Source organism: Ranitomeya variabilis, chromosome 1 (genome assembly GCF_051348905.1).
Source record: "Ranitomeya variabilis isolate aRanVar5 chromosome 1, aRanVar5.hap1, whole genome shotgun sequence".
Classification (NCBI taxonomy): Eukaryota; Metazoa; Chordata; class Amphibia; order Anura; family Dendrobatidae; genus Ranitomeya; species Ranitomeya variabilis.
The window spans coordinates 712508584-712523504 of record NC_135232.1 but is presented as its reverse complement, the minus strand read 5'-3'; the positions used below and the strand labels follow the sequence as shown (position 1 = coordinate 712523504).

The following is a 14921-nucleotide window of genomic DNA, read 5'->3' as shown; positions in this document are numbered from 1 at the left end:
CCTTCTGCTATCTAGCTTTAGTGGGCCTCATTTTGCTAAAACTGTTTTCATACCTGCGCATGTGCCTTCCTCTTAATTCACCGTCATTATATGTGGGGGGCTGCTATCCCTTTGGGGTATTTCTCTAGGAGGCAAGAGAGGTCTGCTTTTCATCTTCTAGGGGAAGTTAGTTCTCCGGCTGGCGCGAGACGTCTAGAGTCCCCGTAGGTACGTTCCCCGGCTGCTGATAGTGTTTGTGTTAAGTTCAGGATCGCGGTCAGCTCAGGTTCCATCACCCTAGAGCTTGTCCTATTTTTGTGCTTGCCCTTTTGGTGATTCCCTGCCATTGGAATCATGACAGTCGCCTGCAATCTGTCCTGTATCTGCCAATAGATCACCAGGGTGAACGTGCTCTGTACGGTGCATTTTGGCCAAGGGGCAGGGCCGGACTGGGACTAAAATTCAGCCCTGGCATTTGAAGTCACACAGGCCCACTTGTCGCCTGGTGACTGTATAATATCTTTGTACAATTGTAGGTTACAAGAAGTGAGGGGAGTGTAACACGACTATATAACATATAATTACAGCTGTATCCAGCATTACAGCTCAGTCCCCATAGAATGTAATGCAGCACAGCCCCCATAGAATGTAATGCAGCACAGCCCCATAGAATCCTGTAATGCAGCACTGCCCCATAGAATTTAATGCAGCCCAGCCCCATAGAATCATGTAATGCAGCACTGCCCCATAGAATCATGTAATGCAGCCCAGCCCCATAGAATCATGTAATGCAGCACTGCCCCATAGAATCATGTAATGCAGCCCAGCCCCATAAAATCATGTAATGCAGCACTGCCCCATAGAATGTAATGCAGCCAGCCCCCCCCTACAATCCAGTTATCACCCATTGATATGTAATAATAAAAAAACAAAGTCTACTCACCTTTCCTCTTGCCCCGCGCTGCTGCTCCTGGCTCCGGTCTCAGCAGCTGCAGTCTGCCCGCCCGGTCACACAGCAGGTGCGCGATGATATGACGTCATCGCGCACCCACAGTGTCAGCGGCAGGCAGAGCGGGGAATGATGGGAGAGGGAGCGTCAGCAGACGCTCTCTCCTCCATCATTGCATTCAACTGTACCGGTGTCTATGACGCCGGTATAGTTGAATGCGGGGCCGGGAGTGTGCTGACAACGGGGGGAGTGTGCCGACAACGGGGGGAGTGTGCTGACAGCGGCACACTCGAGTGGCCCACTACTGCCACCGACCCTTCTGGCATTTGCCAGAACTGCCCGATGGCCAGTCCGGCCCTGCCAAGGGGGCTGTGATGGCACTCTTAGTTTTTTTAAAAAGATCCCACATTGTGGAATTGGGCATGACATTCCATTGGGCTGACTTCTTAACTTGCTCTCCTGCAATCTAAAATGTTCCTGCCACTAGATCACCAGGGTAAACATGCTCAGTACTGTTATAGGCCGTTAATATTTGGGCTAGGGGCATGCGATGGCACTAATGTACTTTTAAAAAAGGTACTGTCGGGGTCGTCACGACAATAACCCTCATTCACCAGTCATCCCAAATTAAAGTATGAGCAGAGCATTTGGTACCGGGTAAGAATGAGTCAGACAAATAGCTGGTTCAATCTCAGTTGATGCTCGTGCGTCTACCAGTATCGGCCACGATCACAGCAACTGCGTTTATTTCCGGATACACAGTACTATATTGTGTGTTAGGAGAAGGAATGCATTGGGCGGGGTTTAAGCAGTATATGTCTAGTATTCAGTCTTTCTGATTTGTCCTGATGTCTCCTGGCGAATCCTCCTTTCTTCACATTCCTCAAGTTTCAATTTAAGAAGAAATGATACTTCTTTCCTCAGAGACAAAAAGTAGGGCAAAGGTGAATACTGGCAGCCATTTTAAATACAATTACATCTATATTAGCTAGCAGATGGGAAAAACTTATTGTTTCACAGTATAAGAATACAACAGTACAAAAAGTGTATGAAGATATATCTTTTCACCTTGACAGTACCCCCTTTGGGGAATTGTTTGGCAGATCATGCACTTCATTACAAGTCTCAGAGACCCACACCACTACATTGGCCCTAATTCTTAACTGTCTCCTGCAATGTCTCTTCCTTATCTCCGACAACATGACCTGGGTGAACATGCTTTGTATTGTTATAGGCCCGTGAAGTTTGGGCATGGGTGGCTGTGATGGCAATAGTATATTTTTAAAAAAGGTACCCCCCATTGGTGAAACCACATCCTTGATAGCAAACACTTCACATTTGTGTACCTTAAAGAGCTCACTGGAAAAGCTCCTTTTTGTGTTGCCTGGTTGCGTAAATTGGACACAATACACTTCATATAAATTTGATAATGCAATGATGTTAGTTTGGCTCAGTAGTTTATTACAAATATTTCTTTGTCCACTATATTAGTTTCTCTCCTTGAGAGCGATAACTTTGGCTGCCTCAAATGTACAAATGGCGAATATACAAATGGCGATTTGTAAACAAGATTGAAATACTGTACACCGAATGCATTCAGACAATCACATAGCTGCATGTCTTGTAAAACATTTACAAATGTGACAGACAATGCTCATAATGCACCATGTTGATAAATGTTTGTTTTCTCACTTCAGAAACAGTTTGAAGCCTCTATGTTTGCTGTTTGTCGTTGTAAAACATTAAGGTTTACTGAAACTCTGCCTGTGGTGGTTTGATCTAAATCCTTGTGGTTTTTATTTTCTAGTGGTTTATGGCCACTCGTCTCATGACTCCATGATATCTCAGTTTAATACACCCGTGAAAGCTGGTCACTTGAAGGTCTGGGTGAAACTAGAGTTACTACATAGTGTAAATCACTATATAAGACCAGAGAAACATGACTAAGACAGATACCAAAACTGGGGTACCTGTACATGTACAGTGTGCTGATACCTGCATAATTGGGGACGCCCATGCAGTGTAGGTAATCTAAAAGGGGTTCTCTGTCTTGGTGTTGCTTCTCGGATATTCCAGACGGATGATATTTAAAAGCCTCTTGGTGATGATCTAAGTAGACTGTATGAAGTTAATCTTCATATATACACGTAATCAGTATATCTATGTAATCCTTATATGTAATCATTAACTTTTGTATGTTATTGGTAACATATACAAAAATGTACGCACTCACACTATTCAATCTTAATATTCCTTGATTTTTGTAGTTTGCAATGAAATTGCTTTGTATTGCTAGGATTAGACTTTTTTAAAGCCGTATCTGAACCTTAGTGTTAAAAACATGGCAAACACAATTGCCAAATTTCCTGTAAATAATTCTGCAAAGAGGGAACCATCATACCATAAAAAATACGAGTGGATTTTCATGGGCACATCCAGTATGTGTGTTCCAAGGCCTAATGGGGTGCATATGACTATGCAGCAGGGCTGGCCTTGCCGCCAATGTGTAAAACAAAGGAGTACGGAGTACAAAATGCATATTGTGAAGTGGATTTTCATGGGCCCATCCACTATGTGGGTTCAAAGGCTTATTGGGGTGCATATGAATTGGTAGCAGGGCAGGCCTTGAATTCAATGCAACACTTTTTCAGGAGTCCCCCCTGGACATCTTATGACAGGGGTACTGTGGTGCGTCGTAATTCTTGGCAGCCCATCCACTCACAGCATAGGCTACAACAGCTTAGGAGACCCACTGTTTCATATTGGCCCTTTAAGAAGATTAATGCCGCCTGATGCCAGTAAAAATAGGCTCTGTGACTTTAAGAGTCCCTCCTTTATAAATGAAACAAGATGGGTCTGCTTATGTGTCACACACCACATGGCCAGTTAAATGTTACAATGACATTTCCCAGTGAATGCATTTGTAGTGGTTGAAAGCAATGTTAAAGTTGAAAAACGCTTCAAAAACGCTGCGTCTGAACTAAGCCTAAGGCTGCCGTCACACTAGCAGTATTTGGTCAGTATTTTACATCAGTATTTGTAGCCAAAACCAGGAGTGGAACAAATAGAGGAAAAGTATCATAGAAACACGTCACCACTTCTGCATTTATCACCCACTCCTGGTTTTGGCTACAAATACTGATGTAAAATACTGACCAAATACTCCTTGTGTGACGGCAGCCTAAGAGGGAGAGGAAATTTTCGGCCTGGGGTTAAATATTTGGCCTTAGAGGCCAGCAAAACCCATTTTGGTTTCGTTTTAATGTGTTTTTTGTGGCACCAGGAAAAATGGCATGAATCTCGGAAAAAAATTATTAAGGCTGTGAACTAGGAGTCAGGAATTTTTTCAGGGGCGATCCCCATGATGTTCCTGTGTCTTTTGAGCAGTGTTTCCATCATTTTTAGACCTTAAAAGGACCCCCGGGGGAGATCGTAGTAAAAGTACTTGGGTCTCCCATAGACTTATATTGGGTTCGCTGTTCTGGCTGAGTACCCGAGTATTCCAATTTGCTCGACCCCATCACTATTCAGAAATTAATATTTTGTGTACTAACCATAATTTTTAATCACAGCTTTCATGCATCTTGGCATGCTTTCCAGCAGTGTTTCACACTGCTTCTGGCGCAAAAATGTAAGCAGTTCTTTGTTTGATGGCTTGTGACTATCCATCATCCTCTTGATTACATTCCAGAGGTTTCCAGTGGGGTTCAGGTCTGGAGAATGGGCTGCCCATGGCAGGGTTTTGATGTGGTGGTTTCTTAATTTTGGCCAGAGCTGTATATATTACCCCAGTTGCCACTGCACACATGCAATCAGGAAGAGCTGAGTCGATGCTCAAGAATTAGCGCTTCTTAGGGTATGTTTCCACGGTCAGGAAACGCTGCTTGTTTGACACTGCGCAGAGCTGCAGCGTCAAACAAGCAGCGTCCAGATGTTCCAGCATAGTGGAGGGGATTTTATGAAATCCCGTCTCCACTATGCGTGGAAACCCGCACGCGGCGGCCCTGCGACTCCGGACATGCTGCGCGTCTTTTCAGATCGCAGCATGTCTGTACACCTTGCAGGGACGCAGCGTCCCCGCAAGGCATATCACAGGGCCCTATGGGAGCGAGCGATCATCCCGGATGTGAAGAGTTAACACATCCGGCATGATCGCGTCGCAGAAAGGGGGCGGGGCTTCGCCGCTGCGGCGATACCGCCGGCCATCCTGACAGTGGAAATATACCCTAATAGATGCTCCATTTCTCGTGCGGCTGAGGACTAGTCTCATTAGTGTTGGTAGGGGCCAATATCCATGGACCTTCACAGCTTTTTAATATCAGCCCTTAGCTGTCTGTTTTGCCGTAGCTGGTTATTAAAAATAGAGGGGGCCCCAATTAATTTTTTGGATGAGTCCACCCATTTTTTAATAACCAGCAAAGAAAAAGCAGACAGCTGTTCACTGATTAATAAGCTGAAAAGTTAAATCTTTATTGGGCCCTTCCCAGCATAATGAGACCAGCTCACAGTTAATGTGGTCTCGTACTTTCGCGTGGTAAAATGGGGGTAGTAAGCGGTAAAGGTGAAAAATAGAACAAAAAGGGGGTAAGCAGGACAATAGCCCTGAAAACAAATGTGGATAGTAAGATCACTTAAAATAACAGAGAATAAAAAGTAATAATAATCTTGAAAAAAGAGGCATAGGTCCAAATGTAGGAGGAGGTGTAGTAGGTGGATGAGCTTGAGGCGAATGTGGCGATGAAGGTGGAAGAGGCAGGGGATGAGGTATCCAACAGTTTTTTGGAGGATTTTTTTTTTTTTTTTAGGGACAGCATTTAAAAGAACATAGTATAAAATAAAAAAGAACAATGTAGATACAGTAGTCGGATGTCCTAGTGGAGGAGGAGATGTAGGTGGACATTGCAGTGTAGGTGGAAGAGGCAGGCCATTATTTTGGTGGATTTTATTTCTCTTCCTTTTTGGTAAGGCCCCAAAATAAAACAAATGGCAAATAAAATATAACAATGTCTGGGTGCAGATGGTACCTTTGTCTGGTTTGCCAAAGGCAAAGACAAGTCCTGTGGACTCCACTCCTGGTTTCTTTTAATGAAGGCGAGAGTGGCCACGTTGGCTTTGGACAGGTGGATGCGCCTATGTGTGATATCCCCTGCTCTGATAAACAAATGTTCCAACATTACACTTGCCACGGGGCATGCCGGCACTTCCAAGCCTAGGCCATGTGTCCAGTTTGGAAACCAAGAAGTTAAATGGGCAGACCCAACTTAGTATATGCAGACGTGTGGACATAGACATGTACTCTTCCACCATGTTGTTATAACACTGGCACCTGGTTGTATAGACCGTATCAGATGGTGGTGCTGGATGCATGCTGTGTCATGCTGATGAATTTTTTTCACATTTTAGCCATGTTAACCCTCCCTTCTGAGGTGGTGCCACAGCTGCGTTGGCGACTTCCTCCTCCTCTGCGTTGTGTTTCTTCTGTCAGGTGGGAATGCCGTCAGTAGTGCCTCTACCAGCATGTGCTTGTATTCACACATTTTGGCATCCCGCTCCAGTGACGGAACAAATAATGGTACTTTGTCTTTGCAGCAGGGATCCAGCAGGGTGGCCACCCAGTAATCAGTAAGGAAGATCTGGGCAACTCTGCGGTCGTTGCGCAGGCACAGCAGACTGTATTGGCTCATTCCGCCCTCTCTCTGTTGGAGTCCCTCAAGGCTCTGGCCTGGGGCCCCTACTTTTTTCCATCTATACCCTTGGCCTAGGATAACTCATAAAGTCCCATGGCTTCCAGTATCACCTGTATGCTGATGACACTCAGATCTACCTCTCTGGCCCAGATGTCACCTCTCTGCTGTCCAGAATCCCGAAGTGTCTAGCAGCCATATCCTCCTTCTTCACCTCTCGCTTCCTAAAACTCAATGTAGACAATACCGAACTCATCTTTCCTCCATCTCGCGTATCCCCCCTACCTGATCTATCTATTATGGTAAGCGGCATCACGCTCTCTCCCACACCTGAAATACGCTGCCTCGCGGTAACTCTCGACTCTGCCCTGTCCATCAAACCGCACGTCCAAACTCTTGCCACCTCCTGTCGCCTCCAACTCAAACATATTGCCATAATCCGTCCCTTCCTCTGCCCTTAATCTACTAAAATGCTTGTGCATGCCCTCATCATCTCTCGCCTCGACTACTGCAACATCCTCCTCTGTGGCCTCCCCGCTAACTCTCTTGCACCACTCCAGTCTGTCCTCAACTCTGCTGCCCGGCTAATCCACCTCTCTCCTCGCTACTCCTGTTTCTCCCCTCTGCAAATCCCTCCACTGGCTCCCAATTCCACAACGAATCCAGTTCAAACTACTAACACTGATCTACAAAGCCATCCACAACCTGTCCCCTCCCTATATCTCTGAACTAATCTCCCACTATCTTCCCTCACGTAATCTCCGATCCTCCCAAGACCTCCTACTCTCCTCCACACTTATTCCTCACACAACCACCTCCAAGATTTCTCCCCAATATCCTTCATCCTCTCGAATTCCACGCCTCAACACGTCCGATTATCCGCCACCCTTGGATCCCTCAGATGGAACCTGAAAACTCATCTCTTCAGGAAAGCCTACAGCCTGCAATAACCATTCTGCCGCCTCACCACCACCAGAGCTACTGCACCCCCGACCTTTTGTCTCTTCCCCATTATCCCATAGAACGTAAATCCGCAAGGAAATGAAATTTCAACTCATAGCTGTCAAACAAGTTTATTACAAGATGAATAGTTAGAAATAAAAAAGAGAAATATATAAGTATGCATACATACAAATCAATAATAAAGAGTTTTAGAAATCAAAACAATGAATTAAACATTAAAGACAGATTAATAACAAAAGAAAAACACATTTTTTTACCAAAGTCCACTGTGCTTTAGCTGCAAAAATTGTATTGTGGTGCTTAAAGGCAACCTGTCACCCCCAAAATCGAGGGCGAGCTAAGCCCACCAGCATCAGGGGCTTATCTACAGCATTCTGTAATGCATTCTGTAATGCTGTAGATAAGCCCCCGATGTATCCTAAAAAATGAGAAAGAGGTTATATTATACTCACCCAGGGACAGTCCCAGTCCTGTCCGATGGGCATCGCAGTCCGGAGCCTCCTATCTTCATCAGATGACGTCCTCTTCGTGTCTCAATTCAGTAGACAGCGGGATGCCATACAGAAATAAAAACGATCACAATTGTGGGTATCCCCAACGTTTCGGCATCAAATAGCCTTTCTCAAGGGGTATCAGTTTATTTGTGATGCGACCAACAAGGTGAAAGGCTCCCGCTTAATCTTTTCAACGTCCGGAACAAGGCTCCAAGTAAGGACAAAATGACAAGGACAAAACCTGACCGCAGCATTTTGTCCTTACTTGGAGCCTTGTTCCGGACGTTGAAAAGATTAAGCGGGAGCCTTTCACCTTGTTGGTCGCATCACAAATAAACTGATACCCCTTGAGAAAGGCTATTTGATGCCGAAACGTTGGGGATACCCACAATTGTGATCGTTTTTCTTTTCTGTATGGCATCCCGCTGTCTACTGAATTGAGATAATAAATATACATTTACTGCTGAAGATTTATGGTGTGCCGGAGTTATCTATAATACAGGTCCTTCTCAAAAAATTAGCATATAGTGTTAAATTTCATTATTTACCATAATGTAATGATTACAATTAAACTTTCATATATTATAGATTCATTATCCACCAACTGAAATTTGTCAGGTCTTTTATTGTTTTAATACTGATGATTTTGGCCTACAACTCCTGATAACCCAAAAAACCTGTCTCAATAAATTAGCATATTTCAACCGGCCAATCAAATAAAAGTGTTTTTTAATAACAAACAAAAAAAACATCAAATAATAATGTTCAGTTATGCACTCAATACTTGGTCGGGAATCCTTTGGCAGAAATGACTGCTTCAATGCGGCGTGGCATGGAGGCAATCAGCCTGTGACACTGCTGAGATGTTATGGAGGCCCAGGATGCTTCAATAGCGGCCTTAAGCTCATCCAGAGTGTTGGGTCTTGCGTCTCTCAACTTTCTCTTCACAATATCCCACAGATTCTCTATGGGGTTCAGGTCAGGAGAGTTGGCAGGCCAATTGAGCACAGTAATACCATGGTCAGTAAACCATTTACCAGTGGTTTTGGCACTGTGAGCAGGTGCCAGGTCGTGCTGAAAAATGAAATCTTCATCTCCATAAAGCATTTCAGCCGATGGAAGCATGAAGTGCTCCAAAATCTCCTGATAGCTAGCTGCATTGACCCTGCCCTTGATGAAACACAGTGGACCAACACCAGCAGCTGACATGGCACCCCACACCATCACTGACTGTGGGTACTTGACACTGGACTTCAGGCATTTTGGCATTTCCTTCTCCCCAGTCTTCCTCCAGACTCTGGCACCTTGATTTACGAATGACATGCAAAATTTGCTTTCATCAGAAAAAAGTACTTGGGACCACTTAGTAACAGTCCAGTGCTGCTTCTCTGTAGCCCAGGTCAGGCGCTTCTGCCGCTGTTTATGGTTCAAAAGTGGCTTTACCTGGGGAATGCGGCACCTGTAGCCCATTTCCTGCACACGCCTGTGCACGGTGGCTCTGTATGTTTCCACACCAGACTCAGTCCACTGCTTCCTCAGGTTCCCCAAGGTCTGGAATCGGTCCTTCTCCACAATCTTCCTCAGGGTCCGGTCACCTCTTCTCGTTGTACAGCGTTTTCTGCCACATTGTTTCCTTTCAACAGACTTACCATTGAGGTGCCTTGATACAGCACTCTGGGAACAGCCTATTTGTTGAGAAATTTCTTTCTGGGTCTTACCCTCTTGCTTGAGGGTGTCAATGATGGCCTTCTTGACATCTGTCAGGTCGCTAGTCTTACCCATGATGGGGGTTTTGAGTAATGAACCAGGCAGGGAGTTTATAAAAGCCTCAGGTATCTTTTGCATGTGTTTAGAGTTAATTAGTTGATTCAGAAGATTAGGGTAATAGGTCGTTTAGAGAACCTTTTCTTGATATGCTAATTTATTGAGACAGGTTTTTTGGGTTATCAGGAGTTGTAGGCCAAAATCATCAGTATTAAAACAATAAAAGACCTGACAAATTTCAGTTGGTGGATAATGAATCTATAATATATGAAAGTTTAATTGTAATCATTACATTATGGTAAATAATGAAATTTAACACTATATGCTAATTTTTTGAGAAGGACCTGTATATTGGACTCTTTTTCTCCAGAGCACCCCTGCCTAAGTATAGTGAGCACCCTTGACTTTTGTTTTGGTCCTCTTCGTGTCTTCACGCTGCGGCTCCAGCACAAAGTACTGCAGTGTGCAGGCCCCTCTGACCTTTCCCGGCGCCTGCGCACCACAGCGTGAAGACAAGAAGAGGAAGTCATCCTATTAAGATGGGAGGCCCAGGACCGGACCGCGACTTGGATCGGACCGCGACTTGGATCGGACCGCCAGCGTGAGTATAATATAACCTCTTTTTCTCATCTTTTAAGATACATTGGAGGCTTAACTACAGCATTACAGAATGCTGTAGGATAAGCCCCTGACGCTGGTGGGCTTAGCTTACCATCGATTTTGGGGGTGACAGGTTCCCTTTAACAGACGGAGCCGGGGCGGGGGAGACGGAGCCGGGGCGGGGGAGACGGAGCCGGGGCGGGGGAGACGGAGCCGGGGCGGGGGAGACGGAGCCGGGGCGGGGGAGACGGAGCCGGGGCGGGGGAGACGGAGCCGGGGCGGGGGAGACGGAGAGCGGGGGAGGGAGACAAATTTAGTAATTATACTCATCAATCTGACATTATCAGAAGCCCACAGTGTCATCCCTTTGGGTCCTCACATGGATTGTGGGGGCACCGCCATTCCACTTGGTGAAAAGAAGTCCAGTGATGAAATGACATCTGCAGGGAGGTCACTGCTCTGGGGGGCACAGGATGGGGAAAAGTCACAATACCTAGAATAAAACAGAAAAAAAATCATGCAGAAAACTGGATACAAGTAGTGGCTGACACCAGTGGCCACCGGGCTAATACTGACCAGCACAGAGTGCGAGGGGAGAATAAAGTCAGGGATCTGGAGACATTGTTGTAAAGCTGCTTCGCTCCCAGAGGTCATAGCTCAGTCATCAACCTGACAGCATGTGTCCCCAATAATATTAATGAGAACACATTTTATGTATATAAAAAAAAAAAAAAAAAAAAAAAAAACAGGACCGACCCCTCACCACCAGGCAGAGATTCTCATGCTAAGTAATATCAATCCCTCAGATCTCCATCATCATTCATCCCCTCCCCTGTTCGCCCCCACACACGTAGCACTATACTTTCCTGCACCCCCCCACCGCAAGTGACATCACACACACTGACCTGCACACCACACAGACCCATGCGAGTAACATCAGCCCCATTCTCCCCAGGCAGCCCCATGCAAGCATCACCCCATTCTCCCCAAGCAGCCCCATGCAAGCAACATCACCCCATTCTCCCCAAGCAGCCCCATGCAAGCAACATCACCCCATTCTCCCCAGGCAGCCCCATGCAAGCAACACCCCCCATTCTCCCCAGGCAGCCCCATGCAAGCAACACCCCCCCATTCTCCCCAGGCAGCCCCATGCAAGCAACACCCCCCCATTCTCCCCAGGCAGCCCCATGCAAGCAACACCCCCCCATTCTCCCCAGGCAGCCCCATGCAAGCATCACCACCCCATTCTCCCCAGCAGCCCCATGCAAGCATCACCACCCCATTCTCCCCAGCTGCCCAATGCAAGCAACACCACCCCATTCTCCCCAATGCAAGCAACACCCCATTCTCCCCAGGCAGCCCCATGCAAGCAACATCACCCCATTCTCTCCAGGCAGCCCCATGCAAGCAACACCACCCCATTCTCCCCAGGCAGCCCAATGCAAGCATCACCACCCCATTCTCCCCAGGCAAGCAACACCACCCCATTCTCCCCAGGCAGCCCCATGCAAGCAACATCACCCCATTCTCCCCAGGCAGCCCCATGCAAGCAACATCACCCCATTCTCCCCAGGCAGCCCCATGCAAGCAACATCACCCCATTCTCCCCAGGCAGCCCCATGCAAGCAACATCACCCCATTCTCCCCAGGCAGCCCCATGCAAGCAACACCACCCCATTCTCCCCAGGCAGCCCCATGCAAGCAACACCACCCCATTCTCCCCAGGCAGCCCCATGCAAGCAACACCACCCCATTCTCCCCAGGCAGCCCCATGCAAGCAACACCACCCCATTCTCCCCAGGCAGCCCCATGCAAGCAACACCCCCCATTCTCCCCAGGCAGCCCCATGCAAGCAACACCCCCCATTCTCCCCAGGCAGCCCCATGCAAGCAACACCCCCCATTCTCCCCAGGCAGCCCCATGCAAGCAACACCCCCCCATTCTCCCCAGGCAGCCCCATGCAAGCAACACCCCCCATTCTCCCCAGCAGCCCCATGCAAGCATCACCCCATTCTCCCCAAGCAAGCATCACCCCATTCTCCCCAAGCAGCCCCATGCAAGCAACATCACCCCATTCTCCCCAAGCAGCCCCATGCAAGCAACATCACCCCATTCTCCCCAGGCAGCCCCATGCAAGCAACACCCCCCATTCTCCCCAGGCAGCCCCATGCAAGCAACACCCCCCATTCTCCCCAGCAGCCCCATGCAAGCATCACCACCCCATTCTCCCCAGCTGCCCCATGCAAGCAACACCCCATTCTCCCCAGGCAGCCCCATGCAAGCAACATCACCCCATTCTCTCCAGGCAGCCCCATGCAAGCAACACCACCCCATTCTCCCCAGGCAGCCCCATGCAAGCATCACCACCCCATTCTCCCCAGGCAAGCAACATCATCCCATTCTCCCCAGGCAGCCCCATGCAAGCAACATCACCCCATTCTCCCCAGGCAGCCCCATGCAAGCATCACCACCCCATTCTCCCCAGGCAGCCCCATGCAAGCAACATCACCCCATTCTCCCCAGGCAGCCCCATGCAAGCAACATCACCCCATTCTCCCCAGGCAGCCCCATGCAAGCAACATCACCCCATTCTCCCCAGGCAGCCCCATGCAAGCAACATCACCCCATTCTCCCCAGGCAGCCCCATGCAAGCAACATCACCCCATTCTCCCCAGGCAGCCCCATGCAAGCAACATCACCCCATTCTCCCCAGGCAGCCCCATGCAAGCAACATCACCCCATTCTCCCCAGGCAGCCCCATGCAAGCAACATCACCCCATTCTCTCCAGGCAGCCCCATGCAAGCAACACCACCCCATTCTCCCCAGGCAGCCCCATGCAAGCATCACCACCCCATTCTCCCCAGGCAGCCCCATGCAAGCATCACCACCCCATTCTCCCCAGGCAGCCCCATGCAAGCAACATCACCCCATTCTCCCCAGGCAGCCCCATGCAAGCAACATCACCCCATTCTCCCCAGGCAGCCCCATGCAAGCATCACCACCCCATTCTCCCCAGGCAGCCCCATGCAAGCATCACCACCCCATTCTCCCCAGGCAGCCCCATGCAAGCATCACCACCCCATTCTCCCCAGGCAGCCCCATGCAAGCAACATCCCATTCTCCCCAGGCAGCCCCATGCAAGCATCACCACCCCATTCTCCCCAGCAGCCCCATGCAAGCAACACCACCCCATTCTCCCCAGGCAGCCCCATGCAAGCATCACCACCCCATTCTCCCCAGGCAGCCCCATGCAAGCAACATCCCATTCTCCCCAGGCAGCCCCATGCAAGCATCACCACCCCATTCTCCCCAGCAGCCCCATGCAAGCAACACCACCCCATTCTCCCCAGCAGCCCCATGCAAGCAACACCACCCCATTCTCCCCAGCAGCCCCATGCAAGCAACACCACCCCATTCTCCCCAGGCAGCCCCATGCAAGCATCACCACCCCATTCTCCCCAGGCAGCCCCATGCAAGCAACACCACCCCATTCTCCCCAGCAGCCCCATGCAAGCAACACCACCCCATTCTCCCCAGGCAGACTCCCACTTACCTGATCTATGACTTTGGAGAATGACCCCTATAATACCCCAAATCTTGCACAAAAATCCTCGAAATCCAGCCATGACATCCACAGCCTCCTCCTGTCTGCTCTGCTCTATGGAGGAAGAGGCAAATCCTGCACAAAACACTCCAAAACCAAATCCTGCACGAAATCCCGCCATGACATCCACAGCTTCCTCGTGTCTGCTCTGTCTGTTCTATGGAGGAAGAGGCACCGCCCCTTCCGGTCACATGGGCAGAGGTCCTTTAGCCGACTTGGATTTAGCCTCTACCATATCTGTATGCATCCTATTACATGTCCTCTGTTGAATATTCCTTTTTACCTGCTGCTTTCATCATAATACAAGAATTTCAGTTAAAGCAATCCTCTTTTCCTGGAGTCTTCTTACATGAGAACGTGGCTGAGTTAAGCTATCTGATAAATCGGTATGAACGTGAGTACAGGTCAATACGGAAGCGCCCAAAGGGAAACGTCTATCCAGGCACCACTGCGTTCTACATACCCATGAGTCAGAATAGTAAAAAGGAATAGCCTGCCTTCAGAGACAGTAACTCAAGGTCTGTGCTGAACCTCAGTGGAAAAGGACATTTCCCAGATACACAGTAACCCAGTTCCCAGCCAGACCCCAGTGTGCATAGAAGCACACACTGCAGATAAACAGTGAGAAGTATAACCCTCATCATCCACTCTTCCTGCCTGCAAGCAAATCATGTCTGAAGCAAGGAATACAATGTCCCTACCAGACTTACAAACACAGGACAGAGACCCAGATCCCCATCCACCAGCTAGTGAAAGAGGAAAACGTACAGTTAAACCTACATGGAAAGTCATGGAGAATTTAGAGACTGAAAAATGTGTTGTATATAGTGATGTGTCTTCACTGTGGGAGAAAGTGCTGAGTCACATAGACACTGTATCAAGG

The 14921-nt window shown here is 48.3% G+C and overlaps 1 long non-coding RNA gene across 1 annotated transcript; it reads right to left on the bottom strand.

The window, feature by feature from the left end:
- Window positions 1–1607: 1607 nt before the first annotated feature.
- On the bottom strand, window positions 1608–11389 carry LOC143760166 (uncharacterized). Its single transcript, XR_013212248.1, has 2 exons — window positions 10813–11389; window positions 1608–1842 (listed from the first exon to the last, which is right to left on the bottom strand). It is a non-coding gene; the product is annotated as an uncharacterized LOC143760166 (long non-coding RNA).
- Window positions 11390–14921: the final 3532 nt, after the last annotated feature.